The sequence below is a fragment of the Dreissena polymorpha genome, chromosome 2 (assembly GCF_020536995.1).
Source record: "Dreissena polymorpha isolate Duluth1 chromosome 2, UMN_Dpol_1.0, whole genome shotgun sequence".
NCBI classification, from domain to species: domain Eukaryota; kingdom Metazoa; phylum Mollusca; class Bivalvia; order Myida; family Dreissenidae; genus Dreissena; species Dreissena polymorpha.
This window is the reverse complement of record NC_068356.1, coordinates 93,115,992-93,138,353: the sequence shown is the minus strand read 5'-3', so window position 1 is coordinate 93,138,353 and position 22,362 is coordinate 93,115,992. Positions and strand designations below refer to the sequence as shown.

The window sequence follows — 22,362 nt, the reverse complement described above, 5'->3', positions numbered from 1 at the left end:
ACAGACTTACCGACGTGTGCAAAGCAATATGCCCCCTCTTCTTCGAAGGGGGGCATAAAAAGGGGGAAATTTAAATGCTTAGTAAGTAACAGCACAAAATCAAGTTTTAACACTATTAGAAATCTTGTATGCTATTGTGTGTAAATGCTCTCGCAACAATTGGCCATTGATAATACATTGAGCATATAATAGACCGATCAAGTTTGTATGCCTTTTCAATGTTGAAGTTTGTACAGGCAATATATGTTTCTACCAAAATCGTTCTCATTCTGTCCCTTGTGATTAAACCATTTCTATTATAGCATATAATACACCGATCAAGTTTGTATGCCTTTTCAATATCAAAGTTTGTACAGGCAATATATTTCTACCAAAATCGTTCTCATTCTGTCCCTTGTGATTAAACCATTTCTGAGAATATCTAAAATACATGATTTAAAAAAAATTTTGTGTTTCAACAACCAATAAAGTTAAAACAGATTTTTTGTCTTTTTTTTCTGATAGCTTTTGCTGTTGTGCGACGTGGTGGAATACATACTGTTTGCCGTAGATGTCGTAAAGGAAAGTCGTGATAGTTAACTACATACTGTTTGCGGTAAAGGAGTAAAGGCTAAAAGAAAGTAAACACACGGATGCGGCAGTTCAGGAAAATTATAGTAAATAAATTCCTAACGAAAGACGTGTTTAAATGAGGTATTGATTAAAATTGATAACACTTCCGAGAGGGGAATTTTTCCAATATTTCATCCAAAAAAAACACTGTTTCAACGAAAAATACCATGAAAGCAGAAAGTGTTGTCCCTGAATACCCTGTGCAGACTGCACAAGCTAATCTGGGACGACACTTTACGCACAAGTTTTTGCCCAATTTTCAGAGAACAAGACACATATGAATATGCAAAATCATGCATGCATTTTTAAATCTCTAGTAAGAATTTATTTATTTCTTATGTTAATTTCGGTTAATTTCATAATATTTTTTTTTTAAGAAAGTCTCTTCGTAGAAAAAAATCTAAGTTAGGCAAAAAGTGTCTTCTCTGATTAGCCTGCACGGACAGCACAGGCTAATATGGGAGGGCAATTTACGCACATGCATTAAAGGCCCGTTTCATAGAGCGCGGCTCATACACATGTTAGTAAGATCTCTGTTGTTATTATAGCCAATTTTAGCATACCTTACATTATGGGGCTGACAGTTTCAGGTGTATGTCAGCCATTGGCCGCTTGGAATCAACGTCTCCACAATTCAGGACAGCTTTGATGAACCAGCTGACATCCTCGCATTCTGTGGGATAATTGTTTGCATATCTGAAATAAATATTACAAGATGTATAGAGATATACAGTAAACAACATCCAGGGAGGAATCAGTACATAATGCGAAGCGCCTTTAGTGATCAATACAGCAGAATATTGCAGTAGCAACAAGAAGTGTCTGCACTCGGGCTATCACAAAAACAAACCAACGTAGATAGCTAGAAACCTTGGCGGCCACAGAACTTGGATACTTATTTGCAAAAAAAGTAATATTGCAATTGTAATTATTCACATTATTTGCCATGTTTGTTTTTTCAGAAAACTAGAGCCTATTATTTTGAAGGAAAGGCAGGAAACATAAGCAGGGTATAGGTGTGAACGAGGTAGCAGCTTGCAGATTTCATAGCAATAAAAATGTTTGAATACAAAGGAAAAACATGTCTAAGTTATAGTTTTTACAGTTTGTAATTGACAGCAGTGGTTTAGTAATTTGAGACGCCAATAATTCTTTGGTTGCAATGCAGATACAAGTAGTGTTTTTCCCAAGCCCTTTTTGTATGGCGCTGCGCCATGCCGCCATTCTGACGCACCACTTTGCCCTTTTCAAAGGCAAAAGCTGCAACCCGCCCTTTTTGATAATGCCTTATTTGCCTCTTCAATGCTACTGATCCAAACTTCTAAGTCAAATACAGTGGAAACGCTCTAAACCGGATCCTCTCTATACCGGAATCCTCTCTAAACCGGACAAATTGTCCAGTCCCATTTTTTCCCCAATAAAACCATGCGTAAAATATCTCCTCAAGACCGGAATCCTCTCAATTCCGAATACCAGTTATTCTATGGATCAAAATTGGGTCATTCCATACGTAATTGTACCTCTCTAAACCGCTCAGGGCCGGTTTATTGCACCTTAGACCTAGTGTCAAAAAGTTGTGAATAGCGGATTAAAGACGCTTGAAATTAATAACGGTGGTCGAAAAAATTGCAAACTGTAAAAATCGCAAAACAATTTAAAGATACTTGTCCTGTGATGTACATATCGATCAATGGAGGTGATATTACTGATTATAATTACTGATAACAAACATAGGGTTCTTATGTAAGTTTTGTTGTTGATGTAGGAAGCCATGCTCAATTTTAATAATCTTAATACTATTTAATGTTGTGTTGTTTATTACAATTGCTAATTTAGTGTCATATAAAATGGTGATTTGCAGAGTTATTGAAGCAGTTGCATAAAGATTTTTTTTTTTTATAAAGATATTCATTTAGATTTTCAAATTCTTAATTAAGATAACTAAGACTAAAAATATCCGAACCTCCTTCTAAGCGAATGCGCGTGGCATTGTCTCAACAAGACAAAATCAAATTGATAAAAGAGTCAGAGATGTTCCATAAACCTACACTAAATATGCTGTCAGAGAAATATGGGTTAGGAAAATTGACAATCGGGGATATCGTGCGAAAAAAGAAAATTCACCTAACAAATGCATACATGTATAAAATAGTTTGTTTTTTCAGGGTGCACTGTTTGATTTTTGTTGTGACTGATATTGCTGATATATGTAAATAAACTATTAAAGTTTGCTGAAAGTTTTTTTCCACATTAGGCTACATAATTGACTTTCTGAAAGTGAAATAGTCAAAGACTCAAAGTGCCCTCTAAACCGGAATCCTCTCTTCACCGGAATTTCCTGTCGGCCCCAGGGTTGTCCAGTTTAGAGGGGTTCCACTGTAGTATCAGAGTATGGCCGCAAGGGAGCGAAGATTCGCGAAATTATGAATTAGTCATGCATGAATAACCCTGTGTCAATATCAGTCGATAACTTAAGAGGCTTCGTGGCTTTGTTATATTAAGCACACTAATCGGTCTGTAATGTGTACTCCTCCATGATAAAATCATGGACAACTACCTAGGAGACTTCTGATGAAATTTTCATTTAAATGCGAGTGTTATCCTCATGGAAATTGTGCATTTCATGCATACAGCAATATCACAACATTATTTTCTTTGTACACGTAATTTATTTTCAAATATAACAAGCTGCATCTTTATCGTCAAGGTCATATAGATAAATAATTATTGAAATAACTATTGTACCGCATACTAATAAAACAAAATGTGAATCACAAATTTAGTCGGACATATACGATTTAATGTTGCTTTGCGCACAAGATGCATGGCCAACAATAAAGAAAATAAATTTTGATTCTGTGCAAAAATGGAAAATAACAATTGAATTAACGATGGATATCATACAGTTAGAACGGATTAATGAAATTCCTGTGATAATAAACAATGCATGAAACGTTTTACATACAAAAAACATATTAATTAGTAATCTATACAATGCATGTATGTCGGGGAAACAAGTGTTTGCAAATTGGCGTTCAGTTTACTACCGAAGTTAAAACATTTGACAAGATTATCCATAGAAAACGGGATAAGACAAACATGGTTTCATTTAAATGTTCATGGATTTTTGCATAATCAGATTAATATGCATATATTGCTTTATTATTTTTGTCATGCTGTACAGTTTACTGAAACTGAATGGAATTTTATGGAAGACATTGCAAGGCAAATATTCTAATATCAATTAAAATACCTTAAATACATCAATTACACTTAAGAAAGGTTGTTCATATTTTTATGTTTTTCCCACAACTGCCACTGATGCTGTTAAATGTTCCTCCTAAAACCAGGTTATCACAGAACGTTTCGCCCCTTTTTTGCCTAAACTGAGCATTAAAATGCCCTTTTTGAATGTACTGCGCCATGCTCCTTTGCCTTCCTGGGAAAAACACTATACATTATGCTTATAAAACACTGTTGAACATCCAATATTTATTCAAATCTTTAAATGTGATAAAATATTTTCCCATTCTTATTAAATTCCTTTCAAAGCAGGATTGTAAAGTATTCCGACTTGTTTAATTGTTCGCTTACGAACAAGTAAGGTTAAGAGCAAGTTTTGCAAGCCAGTTTTGATAATGACCCAAAACCTGATAACTGCCACTTCTTGCACCAAGAAATGATTTGCGGAGCTGTTTTCGTTCTTGTTATTTTAAACAGTATGGTAGTGCAGTGGTTTTAAACTAAGGCCCATGGTTATACTTATCTTATTAAATTCTGAATGTCATTCATGGCTAAGTATGGTATGCCATCTTTGAACAAAATAATTTATACCACACTCCCTGTGAGGTTTCTAGCCTAAAAAAACCTTATTATCCCATTTTTTCTTGGACACCTTTACACATAAATGCAGAAACATGAATTAATTTACCATTGAACAAGGTTACCTTTTTGTATTGTACTGGTCATTTATCTTTTATTATTCCCATTGAACTTCAGCGATATTATAACCTTCTATGTATGGAAGCAAGATTATAAAGTTCATAAGCAGAACATATACAGAATAAACAATTAACCCTTCCCCACTCAGAAGCCAGGTTAAAATGGCTATATGCAAACAGCATAAAACCAGAACAGCCTGCGAGTAACACGCAGTCTGTTCAGGTTTTATACTGTTTACTGCTCATCAGTATCTAAGGGTTGGAAATGAAGCCTTTAAAACTTTGTTAAGAAAGGTCTTCAATTCAATTTAACTTTCTAAGGGACAACAAATGTGTTTAAATACCTATCTAAGTGAAAAAGGGTTGAGTCACACTATGGGAAAAAGGAGCTAAAATGGATGTTCATAAAGTGTTGTCCCAGATTAGCCCGTGCAGTTTGCACAGGCTAATCAGGGAAAACACTCTTCATTTTAATTGATTTTCTTGTTTAAAATAAGTGCCTCCTTAAAAACAAAAAACTAATGTGTATACAGAATGTCTCTTCTAGAATTAGCCTGTGTAGACTGCACAACCAATACTTTACGCACAAGAAGCGCCACATGGCTTGTCTAAGAAAATTCCTCCATCCAAGAAGTTATTCAAAGAACAAGGTGAAATCATACAGCCTTTAATTGTTAGTTGTCTCCCTCGTTTTACCAATTTAGACTTCTATCATTAAGTAAAACATTTTAAAAAGTGAAACAGTGCAGTTTAAATTGACATCATGGAATTTGTGTACTTAAATTTAAAATTCATTATGGTCATCCAATTTTGACTTCTAAAATCTAGTAACAGAAACTTAAAGACAAACGGATACAAAACAAAGATGTAATAAAGACTAAAATAATAAATTTATTGATTGATTTAATAATTAAGTGTCTATTAGAGTTGTGTGCTGCATTTAACCTGGTTATGTGTACTTAACGTTTCAAGCTTGACATTTTAATGATTAAATACACATTTCATGCACTAGCATTAAGTACATAGTAATCATCCGAGAATTCACTCTATGTTGGAAAATGCTTGTATATTTACAATCAATGAAAAACAAATTACTATGCTTTTCAATATAAAACAGAGATTCAAACTCTAATCATGGTATAACAACTAAAAGAAATATCAGCTAATACAAACAGCAACAAAACAATAATACTACCTACTGGAGTGAATAATTCAAGATATCAAAGGACATCATGGAAAGTATCTGTCAGTCCAGCAATAAACACAAAACACATCCAAATATTCCAGCATCGCTCTTCTTCTGCAGACACCATATATATAACTACGATATCAAACCAATCTTCCTCCTTTCTCAAAGTTATATTGTCTAGAATTGTCTAGAAAGAAAGTTCAACTGGCTGCTTTATATGTAACATATGAATGTATATATCCATAGCCTGCCAAAAACCATTTTTACAGCCATTACCAATGGTGGGGCTAATAAATACAAATAAACAACCTTCTTCATCGATTCCATAAATATGCCAGCCGAAAAATGTTAGACTGACCATATTTTCTGTGTCCCCACAGACGATGCAATTGAATTTTCGTGAATCCAGTTAGGTGGTCCGAGTTATTTACGCTGCAAGTGTGTTCACAGGATCAGATATTTCACTCACCCTAAAGACAAATCTCTCACACCAACACCTAGAGACTTGTTATGTCCTGACACCAGCCAGCTTATCCACATTTCTTAATTGAGCCTTGTTCTGTGAAAACTGGCTTTAATGCATGTGCGTAAAGTGTCGTCCCAGATTAGCCTGTGCAGTCCACACAGGCTAATCAGGGACGAACACTTTCCGCCTAACTGGATTTCATGTAGAAGAGACTTCCTTTAAACGAAAAATACCATAACAGCGGAAAGTGTCATCCCTGATTAGCCTGTGCAGACTGCACAGGCTAATCTGGGACGACACTTTACACACGTGCATTATACCCAGTTTTCTCAGAACACAACACGTATTAAACAATTCCCATAAATGCTAGACATTATGTTGCTGTTGCAGATTTTTTGCATGACCTTAAACAAGATAAATAGTCCGTAAAAAATTGTTTAAACATAATGATTGTACAAATTCCCAATCATATTCTATTTCAATGTGTGACTTTACTTTTTTATATGCACAAGTATTTATGAGTTTCTATTTCAATGTTCGAATTATTTTTTTTAAGTCTCAAGTTTGTATCAATCATATACTTTATATGTTTTAAGCCTGTTATCACATATAAAAACATTAAATCGATTAAAAGCTATCCCAACTTTTACTTGCTTTTCAAGTAATACATAACTGTACCAGAAATACCTAACTGTACCAGAAATACCTTACAGTACCAGAAATACATAACTGTACCAGAAATACATAACTGTACCAGAAAAACATTACTGTACCAAAAATACTTAACTGTACCAGAAATACCTAACTGTACCAGAAATACATAACTGTATTAAAAATACTTATGTGTACCAACTCCAAAGTTTATTTCACAGTGATAATGTCCCCAAATGTTTCCATTGCTGTTAACTCAGTGAGTGCAAAGGTTTATATATAAAATCAACCACAATAGATCACTGATTTTACACCACTGCAGCATAATGTAAAGGCCCAGTCTCACTATGATGCCGGTGGGGCCCCGATGCATGATCAGGGATCTACCAGGAGGAACCATGGCTCTACCAGGATGAACCGGGGCTCCACCAGGGATGACGGGGATGAACCGGGGACAACAAGAGCTCCACCGGGAAAGTATTTAAATGTGTTATACCTCCAGGATCAACCGGGAGTCACAAGGAAGGACCGGCAACAACTGGCACGGCACCAGGAACTACCGTGACGGCGCCGTAGCTCCACCGGGGCCCATAAGTCCCCGGCAGAGCTACAGCAACGCCCCTGTGGAGGCTCAGTGAATGCAAGCCGGTAAAGCTACGGTACATAAGTAAACCGGCGCTCTGCCGGGACGCCACCAGCATTTACCGGGGCTCCGCATGAGCATTACCGGTGAATACCGAGTTAAACCGGGGTGTTGCCGTAGCTTTGCCGCGGTCTGATGCCAGTATTGCCCCGGTGAATGCCAGCGGAGTTACTGTATACCGGGGCTCCTCCGGGACGCTGCCAGCTTTCACCGGGGCTCAGAGGGGCATTACCAGGGACAACCGGGGCTTCACCGGGATAAACCTTAGCCAGTTCGGGGATGACCGGGACTCTGCTGGGCTTTGTGAAATAGTGTGACAGGGTTAAAAAATTTCTAACAATGATCCCAGTTCTCGCCAGTCAACCGGCATTAGCAAACCGGGATGGACCGACCAGGGCTCTACCCGCAATAGTGAGACTTGGGCTTAACTGGTGTAACATATAACTAGTGACCTGAAAATTAATAAGGGTCATCTGCGAGTCATGATCAATGTACCTGTGAAGTTTCATGATCCTAGGCGTAAGCTTTCTTGAGTTATCATCCAGAAACCATTTTACTGTGTCAAGTCACTGTGACCTTGACCTTTGACCTAGTGATCTGAAAATCAATAGGGGTCATCTGCAAGTCATGATCAATGTACCTATGAAGTTTCATGATCCTAGGCATAAGCGTTCTTGAGTTATCATCCGGGAACCATTTTACTATTTTGGGTCACCGTGACCTTTGACCTAGTGACCTGAAAATCAATAGGGGTCATCTGCGAGTCATGATCAATGTACCTATGAAGTTTCATGATCCTAGGCCTAAGCGTTCTTGAGTTATCAACCGAAAACCATTTTACTATTTCGAGTCACTGTGACCTTGACCTTTGACCTAGTGACCTGAAAATCAATAGGGGTCATCTGCCAGTCATGATCAATGTACCTATGAAGTTTCATGATCCTAGGCCTAAGCGTTCTTGAGTTATCATCCAGAAACCATCTGGTGGACGGACGGATCGACCGACGGACCGACATGAGCAAAACAATATACCCCCTCTTCTTTGAAGGGGGGCATAAATATATATATAAATAGGCTAATCATGGACGACACTTGCCACTTTTATGATATTTTCCTTTTAAAGAAAGCCTCTTCTTAGCAAAAATCCAGTTTAGGCGGAAAGTGTCATCCCTGATTAGCCTGTATGGACTGCACAGGCTAATCTAGGACAACACTTTACACACATGCGTTGAACCCCTTTTTAACAGAGCACTACTTATCTATATAACTTATGTATATACATTAGATACAGCAGTTTAACTGCTACCCATGAAATTAATTGATGATTTCACAATAATTTTTATATAAATTGTTATAATTACACAATTAAAATTCAATTATCTCTTAATAAACATCATAAGTGAAGCCTCTTGATGTCCCTTGAATTACATGCACTCTAGAGCTGTCTGAAGATTGATTAATAGTGCAAAAGTATACCTTTAAATTAATAATTATAATTAATTTATAGTACAAATTGTGCCTTTAAATTAATAATGATAGATATTTCAGAGACATTTTGTCATGTTTGATAGTAGCTCTTAGAAATGGAACTAAGTTATAAAGGTTTTTAAAAAGTCACTCACCAATACTTATTTTCTACTAGTTCTTCATAACTGACTTATAAAAATGACAACAAATGTCTTTTAAAAAACTGTTTACTAGTATTTAAAAAAAACACATGACCATTGATCACATTTTTAGTTTTTCAATATTTTGTTCAAATGTATTATAATAATCTAAAACAATGACAAACAACTGCTATTCTCTTATTGTCTTCATCAATAGCAATGACTAACTTGCTAAAAATCAGACATGCCATCACCAAAGTGCTGTTTTCAATTATACAAGCATGTGACCAATGGCAAAAACTGCCCCAGCAGTGTTTGTACTTCGGAGGTGTACCAAATGACCAGAAAATTCTTTCAGCGATGCAAATTCTTTCAGTGAATCACCAATGAATAAGTGTCATCTTGTGGGAGGGACAGAATCAAAAATTATTATGTTTAGTAAAGACTGCATCACGAGTGCTAAAATGAAACCAGTGACCAATGAAGTTTTGAAACATAGATGAATAAGCTACTGGGATGACTGGCGCTACATCAGACACCAAAGATCTGGAAAACAGAACCCATGATAGGTACACTGAATCACTGAGAATTTCTCATGAAAACAGATAAGACCTGCAATAATATATGAAACCACCTTGTTTGATCCAACCCACCTACTCAGACAGTGAAAATATTCCATTTCTAGGAATGGTGTGAGGTGAAATGCACTAACCTTGTTACTGTCTGTGATGTAGACATTCAAATGTATTTCACTGTCGAAATTTATCCTATGTCATTTGATACATTCATAGGTCAAACGAAATAAAACACCATGTCTGTCCAGACATACATTTAACAATTATTCAAATATCTCAATGCTATTTTTATCTCTTTTATTTAAATGGCATGCAGAGTTGATCACCATTAATTCTTATTAATCTGTTGCCATGGTAATTTTTTTTAATATGATCTTTTAATAAGTGGATTACAATAGGAATTTAGACAATTTCTTTTCCTAATGGTAATTTTATGGTTCGTGTCATTTGAGTTGTCAAATATACAATAAGTACAAATTGTACATAGTCAAATATACAATAAGCACAAAACATGTAAGTAGGTTGAAGTTATGCTAACTTAATGATGTACATAAAAACCTATGTAATTAAAAAATGAACAACAAGCCTGGTTACCTGTAGGTCACATAACAGGGCGAGATAAAGCACTTGTGTTTCCAAGACAATGCTCCATATTCCCACCTACAGCCCACTGATCGGTTACAAACAACTAATTGCCCCTTATTAAGCAATACATTTTCAATTGTCTTATCTCTGCTGAAAACCTCACAAAGTGCAAATGATGGTTGTAGTATGTGGGAGAAGGGAATCCAGAAAAGCCAACAAATGTTGCACTCATTTAAGATTTATGTGGGTGCACACTATAAGCATGGGCTGTAAGTGTTGTTCAATGAGTCGGGCTATGTACTTCAAACATCTGAAATATGCACCTAAAGGGAACATGCGGTAATGAGGAAATGGAACAGTACATTTTGACTGATGTACTTTTATCTTTGAGACACTCCTGCTCAATTAACCCAATTTGAAAATATTATATTATCTGAACATCATGAAAGCATGAACTAGATAATTATAAACCCTTGAGATATTTGGTAAATTCAACTCTGTTGATTAAAATGATACAGAAAAGACCTGCAAAATAGTAATGTCATTTTGTTCATTTGTTTTTCCGACACTGCCCCAAGCAAGTCTCCTGTCCTTCTGTAAATGTTTGGATATTGTGGCGGAAAATTAAGGAGCAATTTGTATCTTGTTAAATCTATGTTACCAGACCCCACTTAGCATAGAAATTTTGGCTATTGCTAATAGGAACACTGATATTTTATGGGTTTACTTTATTTTATGAAATATATTGCGAAATATTCGATGAAATATATTGCGAAATATTCGTTGATTTTGACTATTTATGTTACTTTAAAATTTGATTTTACATCAAATTATTCACCCCCAACCAAGATTCAACAGACTGAAACCCCATCTCACTTATTTTTCAAATAATAAGAAACAAATGTCCAAGGCAGATTTCATTAAGGATTGCCAATACAAATGTGCCTTCTGAGAGTTCACAAGCTGTTTCTTTAATTTGACCTAGTGACCTATTTTTTGACCCCAAGAGACCCTGTTTCAATTCACCCCAGATATAATTTGCAAATATTTCTACCCAAGTTTCACAAAAAAAGGCCTCTTACGTATCTTTCATGTGACCTAGCAGTCAAGTTTCTGTACACAAGTGTGCATCAATTTAAAACTTATCAGGGATATCAATAGAACAATGTCTGTTAAGACCAAGTTTCTTGAAGATTGGGCACTTAATGTGGATATTCACAAGTTTTTTCCTTACCTTAAAAACAGTGATCCAGTGTTTGACCCCAAATGATCTACTTTCAAACTTGGCTGAAATACTAGTGGGACTTATGTTCTGACCAAGCTATATGAAGCTTGGACAATTAATGGGTCTTCTAAAGAATTCAGAAGGCAAATGTTGCAGACTACAGAGGGACAATGAAAAACTGATTAACGGAAATAACAAAAGCTCCTCATGCACATGTTACCGATAGAACATACATATGAAACTAATGATTGATTGTGGCTCTCATATGTATACGTATATTAAAGTTAAAAATCATTATTAAAGTTCAAAATGATTAAATTGAGATTAATGTTCAATATTTATACAATCATTAATTTAAAAAATGTAATTGCTTCTGATATTTTTAGTATGGTGATTATCTGTGTATTGGTTTCACAAGCTGTCAACTATACTGTTATTTATTGGAACATTGACTGAATTCCAGCATGGAAACTTGTATATTAATGTATTAAATTCAAGGCATATGAGCCTCACTTTGGTACAAAACTGCGCCTGATACATGCGTGTAAAAAGTTGTCCCAGATATGCCTGCGCAATCCTCACAGGCTTTTCATGGAAACACTTCTGTCCTTTACTGAATTCTCCCTAAGTAGAGACTGCCTTTAAATGAAAAATACCATAAATGTGGAAAGTTCCACCCTGATTAGTCTGTGCAGACACTGGGGCTGCATTATATGATCATCTCTAGTAGGTCTAATTCTAAATTATAGCTGCAATATTTGACTATTTGGATTTAAATGAAATGTATTGAGTTTGGATGTGGTCTTATACTGTTTGTGTTAAATGAATAGTACATGGAGGAAACAGCACCTGACCAACCAACGAAACTAAAAGGTTATTCAGGTAAATTAGTACTTAAAGGTACACAGTTCTGCTTTCCACTTACCATCACTTACTTCCCTTTACTTGATTCGGTTTTACTTTTGCATGTTGATCCAGACACAGCATGTAAAGGACTGAAAGAAAAATGAAGATTAACTAATAAGCACTGGTTGCTTCAACCATGTGAACCATTGTCATTAACCAAAAGGCAAATTAAAGTTATCAATTTTAAAGAACTACTTTTCTACCAAACAGAAATATTTCAACAATTTGCAAAGAACTACTTTCGCTTTTGTAAAATTACAAGGTTCATGGTATGTTGTCTGCTGTATTTCTGTTAAAAAATACTCCACTCCCTAAGGGGACAAGATATACAAATGAATCTATAAGAATCGATTCTTTGTAAGTCAATTGTTCGCCAGATGCAGACAAAAATATATTCTGGAGTCATTATGGCATGTTTTACTGCAAGATTGCATGTCGATACCTCATTAACGGTACATACCGATCAGTGGAATATAATACCCAATGGACCTTCCCAGAAAGAATTCCTTAAAACTCTTATCTTGTATATTGAGAAAAGAAATGTAAACTGCTTTGAAGTGGAAAGGTTGTTATGTGTTTTTAACAGTTTCTTTGGTATATGCTCTATGAATTATAGAAAACAGAAATATTTCATTTGTCGCTCATTTGAAACAAGAGTTTATGTGGACCTGGTGAAATAAGCTGAAAGGCTAAAATTTTCTTTTTTTTCCTAACAACAAAACAATACAAGAATCCAAGAGATAATGTGACAAAGACTTTCATAATTAAAACACTTCAGGTCAGTATGTTTAACTATCTGTGTCAATCCTTCAAAAAAATTAGGTTTTCAACACTACATCCACCTCAAATTCTGCATGGGAGATAATACATTTTCAGCAGAACAAACATACACAAAACTACAATGACAGTTGCTCCCCTTTGATCAAAGAAATGGACTTGCAACAAGTGCTGTCAAAGAACAATTTGACTTATCTTGTTCTTGTCAGATTTTCTGGTGCTTTTTTTTCTAAACAAAACTGTCAGAAGGTTAGTTATTTTGTATTTTTCTAATTTGCCAAATACCCTCTGAGACAAATAAATGTTGATTTTAGGTGGTAACCATGTATTTACTTACAATGCTGTTTTACCCATATGAAAAAAAATGTTCCCATAATATGTATATAATATGCTTGCATCACAATGGCACTATGCATTCTCATGATATAAGGCGCAAATGCCGAAACTATTTTTTACATTTAGTAACAGTGACAATGTTTTCAAGTTTTAAATTCTTAAAAACCTACTAAAAGTGACCTTGACCCTGATTACCCAAATGACCTTGATCCCAGACAAACCAATACGCAACCCTGTGTTACATATCGTAATAATTCATGAATGTACACTGTTTTCGAATACAATAGCTTGTTTGTAAATTTCAGAGTGAAAAAAAAATTGGCCAATGGATGTATTTCAATATGGGGGATAAATGTTATAAGTTTGATGATATCCCTAACAGCATACACACACAAACATGTAGCTGAAAAACTAGCTTAACAAAAATCTGATATAAACGTAACTCTATGGTATAAATTTGCATTGTAAAGCCATTCCTGAGAAACTAGCTTACCGCAAAGCTTTAACCAAGCTCGGTCGCCTACCCCGGGGTGAAAAGAATAGCTTGCCCTTTTTTGGGAAAACAACGGCTAAAAATCAAAAAGACGCTAGAATGTCAAACAGAAAATCCAGGCCTACGCCAAATGAACTATTCAGAAAGGCAGCCCCCACTTGTGTCGTGGACAACAACAATAATGGTCCTGGTACAGAGATGCATATTTATGGGTCAAATATTCTTTTGATCAATCAATGAATTACAATATACAGACTGCCTAAATGCCATCTTCCTAGATGCCTGTTTGGTTTTCAAGGCAAAAGATCATGCTTTCAGGGATCGTGTTACCAATAATTTGAGGGGGGGGGGGGGGGAGGCTCTCATTTTTGCTTGAAAACATAAATGTCATGCTATCAAATATCATTACATTTTCCTCAGGGATTGAACACAAATGTTGTTTGCATATTTATACAATTTAAGCATATTGATTTACTATTTATTTAAGTAGTTTTGAGAGGTTGAAGTTCAGCCATTAGTGACAATTATTGTCCAGTCTTAAAAGGCCAAATTACAAAAAAAAACAAAGGCTGTTTGTAACACATGCATGCCCCCCATATGGGCTGTCAGTTGTAGTGGCAGCAATTGTGTGAATACGTTTTTTGTCACTGTGACCTTGACCTTTGACCTAGTGACCTGAAAATCAATAGGGGTCATCTGCCAGTCATGATCAGTGTACCTATGAAGTTTCATGATCCTAGGCCTAATTATTCTTGAGTTATAATCAGGAAACCATTTTACGGTTTCGAGTCACTGTAACCTTGACCTTTGACCTAGTGACCTGCAAATCAATAGGGGTCATCTGCCAGTCATGATCAATGTACCTATGAAGTTTCATGATCCTAGGCGTAAGCATTCTCGAGTTATCATCCGGAAACCATTTTACTGTTTCGAGTCACTGTGACCTTGACCTTTGACCTAGTGACCTGAAAATCAATAGGGGTCATCTGCCAGTCATGATCAATGAACCTATGAAGTTTCATAATCCTAGGCATAATTAAGCATTCCTGAGTTATCATCCGGAAACCATTTTACTATTTCGAGTCACTGTGACCTTGACCTTTGACCTAGTGACCTGAAAATCAGTAGGGGTCATCTGCCAGTCATGATCAATGTACCTATGAAGTTTCATGACTCTAGGCCTAAGTGTTCTTGAGTTATCATCCGGAAACCATCTGGTGGACGGACGGACCGACCGACCGACGGACCGACCGACATGTGCAAAACAATATACCCCCTTTTCTTCGAAGGGGGGCATAATAATAATGTTTAAAGGATTAATTCTGGGGATGCAAAGAGTTCTTATAATCATAATGGAATAGTCCTCTTTCTTAATTGGCTCTGCATGAGGAAAAACGGACATGGTCAATGAACCATTAAACAAAACTCCAAATTAGAATTCTATTAACCACCAAACAGTAAAATTCATTTAAGGATTGCAAATTAACATTTAAATTCTTATTATGTTCAAATTTAATCAGTTTCTCTAAAGGAGCCAGAGCCCTTTAAAACTGCCTATCATTCTGATCATTCTGTGGGAAAGCTTTTGGTGGGCAGTCATTTATTTGCCTCCTACTGTTCCTCTGCTTTCAGATTCTCTTGTCAAGATAAAGCATGCAGGAATGCTGGTTTGCATTTCTTAAAATATACACGCAAAACTGTAGTTTCGGCTCAACCTTTAGTTTTCATATACAACAGTTTTGCTCTGAACACTCAAAATGTTTGCTAAGGTCCGTCTCCTCAGCCATCAACCTATGAATGCAGTTGAAAATCAAGCCATGAACCATCCCTCAACAATGAGGGCAGGCCATTTTGTGCATGCCAAATCCTGCACTGACATTTCATATAAATTCATTTCCCTTCAGACAGACATTGACCCCAACTATAACCTTTACCTTACTTGACCCTAACCCTAGTTCATCTACAGTTTTCTCAGGGTAGCTTCATCGACACCCAGATACTCTGACCCCAGATGAACCCAGATGACCATTTTATTTATTGAGTTCAAACACAACAAAAGGTGTTAATTGGATTTTTACCAATAAGCAATCAATGCTGTCCAAATAGAGCTCACCTCATTTGTCAAGTCCATTCATTCGTTTGCAAACATTTTATACAATCAAAATATGGCCTCTGAGAAAGCAACACAATGTTTCCCTAAGAAAACACAATTAACTGCCATTGAATTGGTTGTCAATTGGCAATATAATGAAGCAACAGCTTTTTCCATCGCACGGAAATAATGGCTACCTACAAGTGAAGTAGTTATTTGATAGAACAAGTACAAGAAGACACTGCTTTCCTTGTTGCTGTTCGCGCTGCTGACTGATGATGATGATGATAATCACAACCATTCCAAGGGTGATCACATGATAATAAACTTTGTCTATTTCAAGAGCAATGATATAATAAAAGAGATAATTATTGCATAATTGCATACTAGTTGAAATGTCAAGCACTTTAAGCTTGCACATAATGGCAATAGCTCGCTAAAAATAAGCTTACCTTGTGATTTATTAGATGTACTCCATGGTAGACTAATGGCTGAACCAGTTCGGCCCCACCACATGGTTGACCTTTGAAATGTCTTCTTGTCTAAAGAACTAATCCTATAATAGACAGCCAGCAAACATTTTCGTTGGTCCACCGCAAAAAACTGGCAGAGTTTCTCATATGGACACTGACCTCACATAACCGTCTAGTATAGTTACTTATCATGGTTTTTTAGACTCCCTCCTATTCCTGTTGTTTCATCTAACATCTTTTTGAGGCTTTTGGATATTTGATAGCTTTCCCAATCACCTGAAAGAAGAAATTGTTAGGAATTTTGCGAAGCTATTTTTAACAATCTTAACCGAAATTATCATCACAATAAACTTCATGGTTGTAAAATCAGCACCCACCCAACAAAGGGTTTCCATTTGTGTTTAAGTCTGAAGTAGAAAAAAAATCATTCATTCAGTTTTAATGCCATTCTAAATTCAGCAACAGTGGAAAATTCTGGCAGAAAGAGAAAGTAAATAGAAGCAAATAAATATAACACAGGAATGCATTCAACAACAGGTTAACAGCATTTATCTTAAATTCCATCATCAAAAGAATAGGGATAAACTTGACTGTATCCATTTATTAAATCCTGTTACAAGTATATATTTTGTTCCAATGAAAGAAGCTCCATCTTTAACACTTTGACACAAAAGCCTTAAACAAGGTTGGAATTCCTTGTATAAATACTTATCACTTACACAAAATCCCAATAAAATTCAGCACAAAATTCCCATCATGTTTACGCCAAACTTCACACAAAACTCTCTGCCAATAGGACAATAGGAAAATAAATTAAAAAAATAGTTACTCCTCTAAGTTTTAATAAGTTCCTGTAACAAGTAAATTGTGTTTTCCTTCCTACACATGTCAGCAACAATCCCACACCAAGTTTAATTGCAGCTATTTTATTGCTCAGGCCAGAAACATGGACAGGTCTTATGCAGCCCATAAAAACTCCACACAACAGCCCAGTATCTCCAATTGGAGCCATAGCCCAGATAGCACACCATTGCACTGGTCAGACAACACCACTGACCAACCTGAGTGTGGCCTCATTGCTGTGAGGTCAAACTGACCACCAACTGACCAGCAAGTTTGTAATGGCTATTAAATTACTCTGATCTAACTCAATCTGTAGACAGGTTTTGTGGCTCCAGGCATGTTTTGAAATAACACAATTAATACAGACATTACCATGTTGCCTTCCCTTACCAAAATTGTGTAATTTTTCAGTTGTACCTCCAACTGATTGTCAGTGTTTTTCCAAGTATTAAAGGAGAGCGTTGAAAGCATAGTTGCAAGATACAGAGAAGGTGCTGCTGAAGTAAATGTTTAGGTCAAAATATACTAAATAGTTTTCGAATATGTTTCAATGTAAAAGTGACATCACAAATTTGAGCGAAAATAAATACAACATTTTGCACATAGAGACCCCCATTACCATACTTTTTCTTGACGGGCATTCTTAGCTGAATCGATTTAAGCAATAAAAAAGATATGTCATGTTCAAACCAAAAAAGAATTCGACTCAAATCAAAATCAACTGTTTTTGCACCTTCTTTTTTCGGCCGTTTTCTAGTGGATTGTAACCTTTTGCAGTACCATTTTTTACTTTAATCTCTAACTTTATCCTATTTCAGGTATTTAATAGTGAACACCTATGCTTACCCTATCAATATCTCCAAACGATAAAACCAGAACAACAGTCTAAAGTGTAAAACATGCCTTCGAGGAAAATATGATGATTTGTTTAGACAGGGACCTATACAGTATAGGTCCCTGGTTTAGAGAGTACAGAACCTTCATGACTCGATTATTCATGACTCGATTATTTAGTTTATTGTAACCTTAACAATTTCTGACATCACGAGTCGCCTCCCTTGTTGGTTCATGCTATCAAAATGTTCTATTTTTAGAAACGGGAATTCCAAATCGTGATGAATGTGAATGGTTACAAAATGACATAACTATGAAAATAAATACGTAGAATTTTATTATTTCATGCATACTATTATGCAACCATCCGTTTTCTTTTCCGACTTGATAAATTAACGGCATTCCATTTAATATTTTACAGACACAACACTCGTCCAGAATTTGCGCGAATCCATTAAATTCTATGCCACATTTAAACCGTTAGCTCTACTCGTAACGTTAATTTCTGGCTCAAAGTAAATCATTTTAATTTCAATTATGACTAAATCCATAGAAAGGTAGGTCAGAATCTATGTCATAAATCAGAAAACATTCATCGTACTCCGCTATTTTTTGTACACATTTACAAAGAATGAAAGTGCTTTATGCCCCACTTCCTGTTGAGAATATGTTAATTTCTATTTATAATTAACCAATAAAATTCTACATATCCTTAAACCAGAGCCTAATGAATTTGACATCTCCCAGAACAGTAAACAAATGAAATAGAAAGTAGGTGTGTGATCACTATCAATCAGAACAGAATTGTTTTACGAACGACATTTGTTTTAGTTTCTTAGAAGGTTTTTTCACGTAAAACGGTCTTAGAAAAATTCACTAAAAACAGTGTCAGCAATATTCTTGGTAGAAAACGTTAGAAAAACGTTTCTAAATAAAAAAATGTTAGAATTACCATATACTATGTTAAATAGATATTTCGTCTGATTTTTGATCAGGTAAGGCTTCATAATGGTCAATCGTTCCATGTCGGTTTTCGAAATGTAGCTCTAACATAAGCATAGTTGCGTAACCGCAACTATGCTAAAAATCCAGTTCATTCAATGCTAATGTGTTGTTATATTATTGGCAGTTATCATGCTGTTTTTCAGTATAAATCCAGATAAATAACAGCATTACAACAATCCAGCACTGAAAGATAACAATTCTCATTGTAAAATTTTGAAAGAATTTCAGCAATTCAATATAAACAATACTATAGTCTTATGACAACTGATGTGTAACAGGCAGACAGGAAAAAAACGGACAATTTACTGAAGAAAGTACCTACAACACTGACAACATTAAGCAGCCAACAGCAATGGAACAACAAACACTGGTTTGAAAATGTATTTTGGACAACTTATCATCAGCAACATACTATCCTTCAAAAAATAACCCATTTATGCCTAGTGGACTCTCCCATCATTCTAAATTGGATCAATTTATTTCCAAAATGAGGGATGTCTAGTATATTTATTTCTATATTTACAATATTCTTACAGAAATTCCTTTTAGCAAACAGCGCAAACCCTGATGAGACGCCGCATAATGCTGCGTCTCATCTGGGTCTACGCTGTCTGCCAAGGCCTTTTTTTCTAGACGCTAGGCATAAATGGGTTAAAGAAAAAAACCTGCAGGAAAAACATGTCTAATCATCACTATCTTCATAATAATAATCGCCATCATTAACTAGAGCTTTGTCACAGACGTGACGTATACCCCCACGTGCCGCATTGACACAGACTATTTTGCACACTGTCTTCACAAAACAAGAGAATCAAATTTATGGCAATTTTTAAGAATTATAATGCCATTATCATTTATGGCCATTTCGACCTTTGAACTGTTGAATTCTTTCGCATGACATGCCGTCCAAATTTATGGCCATTTTTTTACTTTTGAACTCCAAGTGTGACCTAGACCTTGGAGTTATCAACATAATTCTTTCGCATGGCACGACGTCCAATAATTGTGAACAAATGTACCAGGTATTTTTAAAATCTCACAATAAATGACATAGTTATGGCCCGGACAACCTCATTTATGGCCATTTTTGACCTTTGAACTCAAAGTGTGACCTTGGAGTTATCAACGTAATTCTTTCGCCCGACACACTGTCCAATGATGGTGAACAAATATGCCAAATGATTTTAAAATCGCACATTGAATGACATAGTTATGGCCCGGACAAGCTCATTTATGGCCATTTTTGACCTTTGAACTCAAAGTGTGACCTTGACCTTGGAGATATCGACGTCATTCCTTGCATGACACACCGTCCAATGATGGTGAACAAATGTGCCAAATGATTTTAAAATCTCACAATGAACGACATAGTTATTGCCAAGACAAGCTCATTTATGGCCATTTTTAATCTTTGAACTCAAAGTGTGACCTTGACCTTCGAGATATTGATGTAATTCTTTCGGGCGACACACCGTCCCATGATGGTGAACAAATTTGCCAAATGATTTTAAAATCTCACAATAAATGATAATGGTAGGGCCTGGACAAGCATTTGACCCTTGAACTCCAAGTGTGATCTTGACCTTGAAGATATCGACATACTTTTTTCACGTGACACACCTTCCCATGATGGTGAACAAATGTACCAAGTTATTTTAAAATCTAACGATTAATGACATAGTTATGGTCTGGACAAACTTTCGGTTTAAAACACACTAAGTGACCCCGTGACCTAGTTTTCGACCCGGCATGATCCATATTCAAACTTGACCTATACATCATCAAGATACAACTTGTGACCAAGTTTGGTGAAGATCGGATGAAATTTCGGGACAGACCGACCAACCGACAAAGTGACTCCTATATAGCCCCAATTACCAATGGTAATGGAGGTATAATAATTACCAATGGTAATGGGGGTATAAATACCAAAAGACAACGATCAAGAAAAAACAATTGGGCCATGTTCTGTGAAAAGATGGTTTAATGCATGTGCCTTAAGTGTTGGTTGTCCCAGATTAGCCTGTGCAGTCTGAGCAGACTTATCAGGGACAACACTTTCTGCTTGATTGATTTTTTTTTGTTTTAAAGAAATTCTCTTCTTAAAGAAAATCAAGTTTAAGCGGAAATTGTCGTCCCTGATAAGCCTGTGCACAGACTAATCTGGAAGGACACTTTACGCACATGCACTAAACGCCCTTTTCACTGAGCACGGCCCAATTATATTACATTTCAAATTGGAAATACCCCCCCCCCCCCCCAAAAATAAATAAATAAATAAATAAATAAATAAAGACAGAAAAAAAACACCACCCAAAGCCGTTCATGTGACAAAACAGCACGTGAATGACAAGGACACCATATCAACATCACATTGGATACTGTCATATGAAAAAAGTACAACTATCAGGAAGTGCAGATCAAATTAAATGCAATCTTGAAATATAAAATTCCCTACATTCTTTCAACAACATCCTTTTTCAAATCTGGAGTTACATGATCATTCAATAAAATACCCTTGGATTTCATCAAATTCAAAATAATGAACCATTCTCTTTAAATGTATAGTGCTTTTTTTTCTAACATTTAGAGGGTGTTCTTCCTAAAATAGAGCATAAACCATTTAATTATTGCCCTAATTTTATTTGCTGATTCACCAAAAAACAAAATCTTCCCTCTTAATCTTAAATATTACAATCATAGCTTTATGATCTATTTATATGAAAGAGATCACTCTGGGGCCTTATTATTTTCCAACCGTTTCCTGAACTGAAGAATGAAGAAATAAAGAATAAACTTTTAACCAAGACATCCAGTTTTAGAATATAATACAGGCTACCCCTGGGGAAATTGTCATTAACAAAAGGTTGATAAAAAGAGACAGAGGAGTGTAATTCCAATTTGACTCAAAATTCATGGAATCAAAATTCATGGAATTTGTTAATATTTCAATTTTTAAGAATATTCTGTATTCTTAGAATTAAATCTAATTAATGTTTGATTAATACATGTCCAGGTATGTGATAGATTTTGGATAATTATTGGGGTTTAAAACTGAACCATTTAGTTTAAAACTATTTATTTTAGCATAATTACATAGAAAGCCTTA

At 35.7% G+C, this 22,362-nt stretch overlaps 1 protein-coding gene and 1 long non-coding RNA gene across 2 annotated transcripts in view; one reads left to right on the top strand and one right to left on the bottom strand.

Moving 5' to 3' along the window:
- Window positions 1–22,362, top strand: part of LOC127868077 (uncharacterized) — a 361,273-nt gene that overhangs the window by 51,121 nt on the left and 287,790 nt on the right. The gene's annotated exons all lie outside the window — the stretch shown is intronic.
- Window positions 1,182–16,834, bottom strand: LOC127868085 (uncharacterized). Its single transcript, XR_008043880.1, has 3 exons — window positions 16,551–16,834; window positions 12,420–12,489; window positions 1,182–1,308 (listed from the first exon to the last, which is right to left on the bottom strand). It is a non-coding gene; the product is annotated as an uncharacterized LOC127868085 (long non-coding RNA).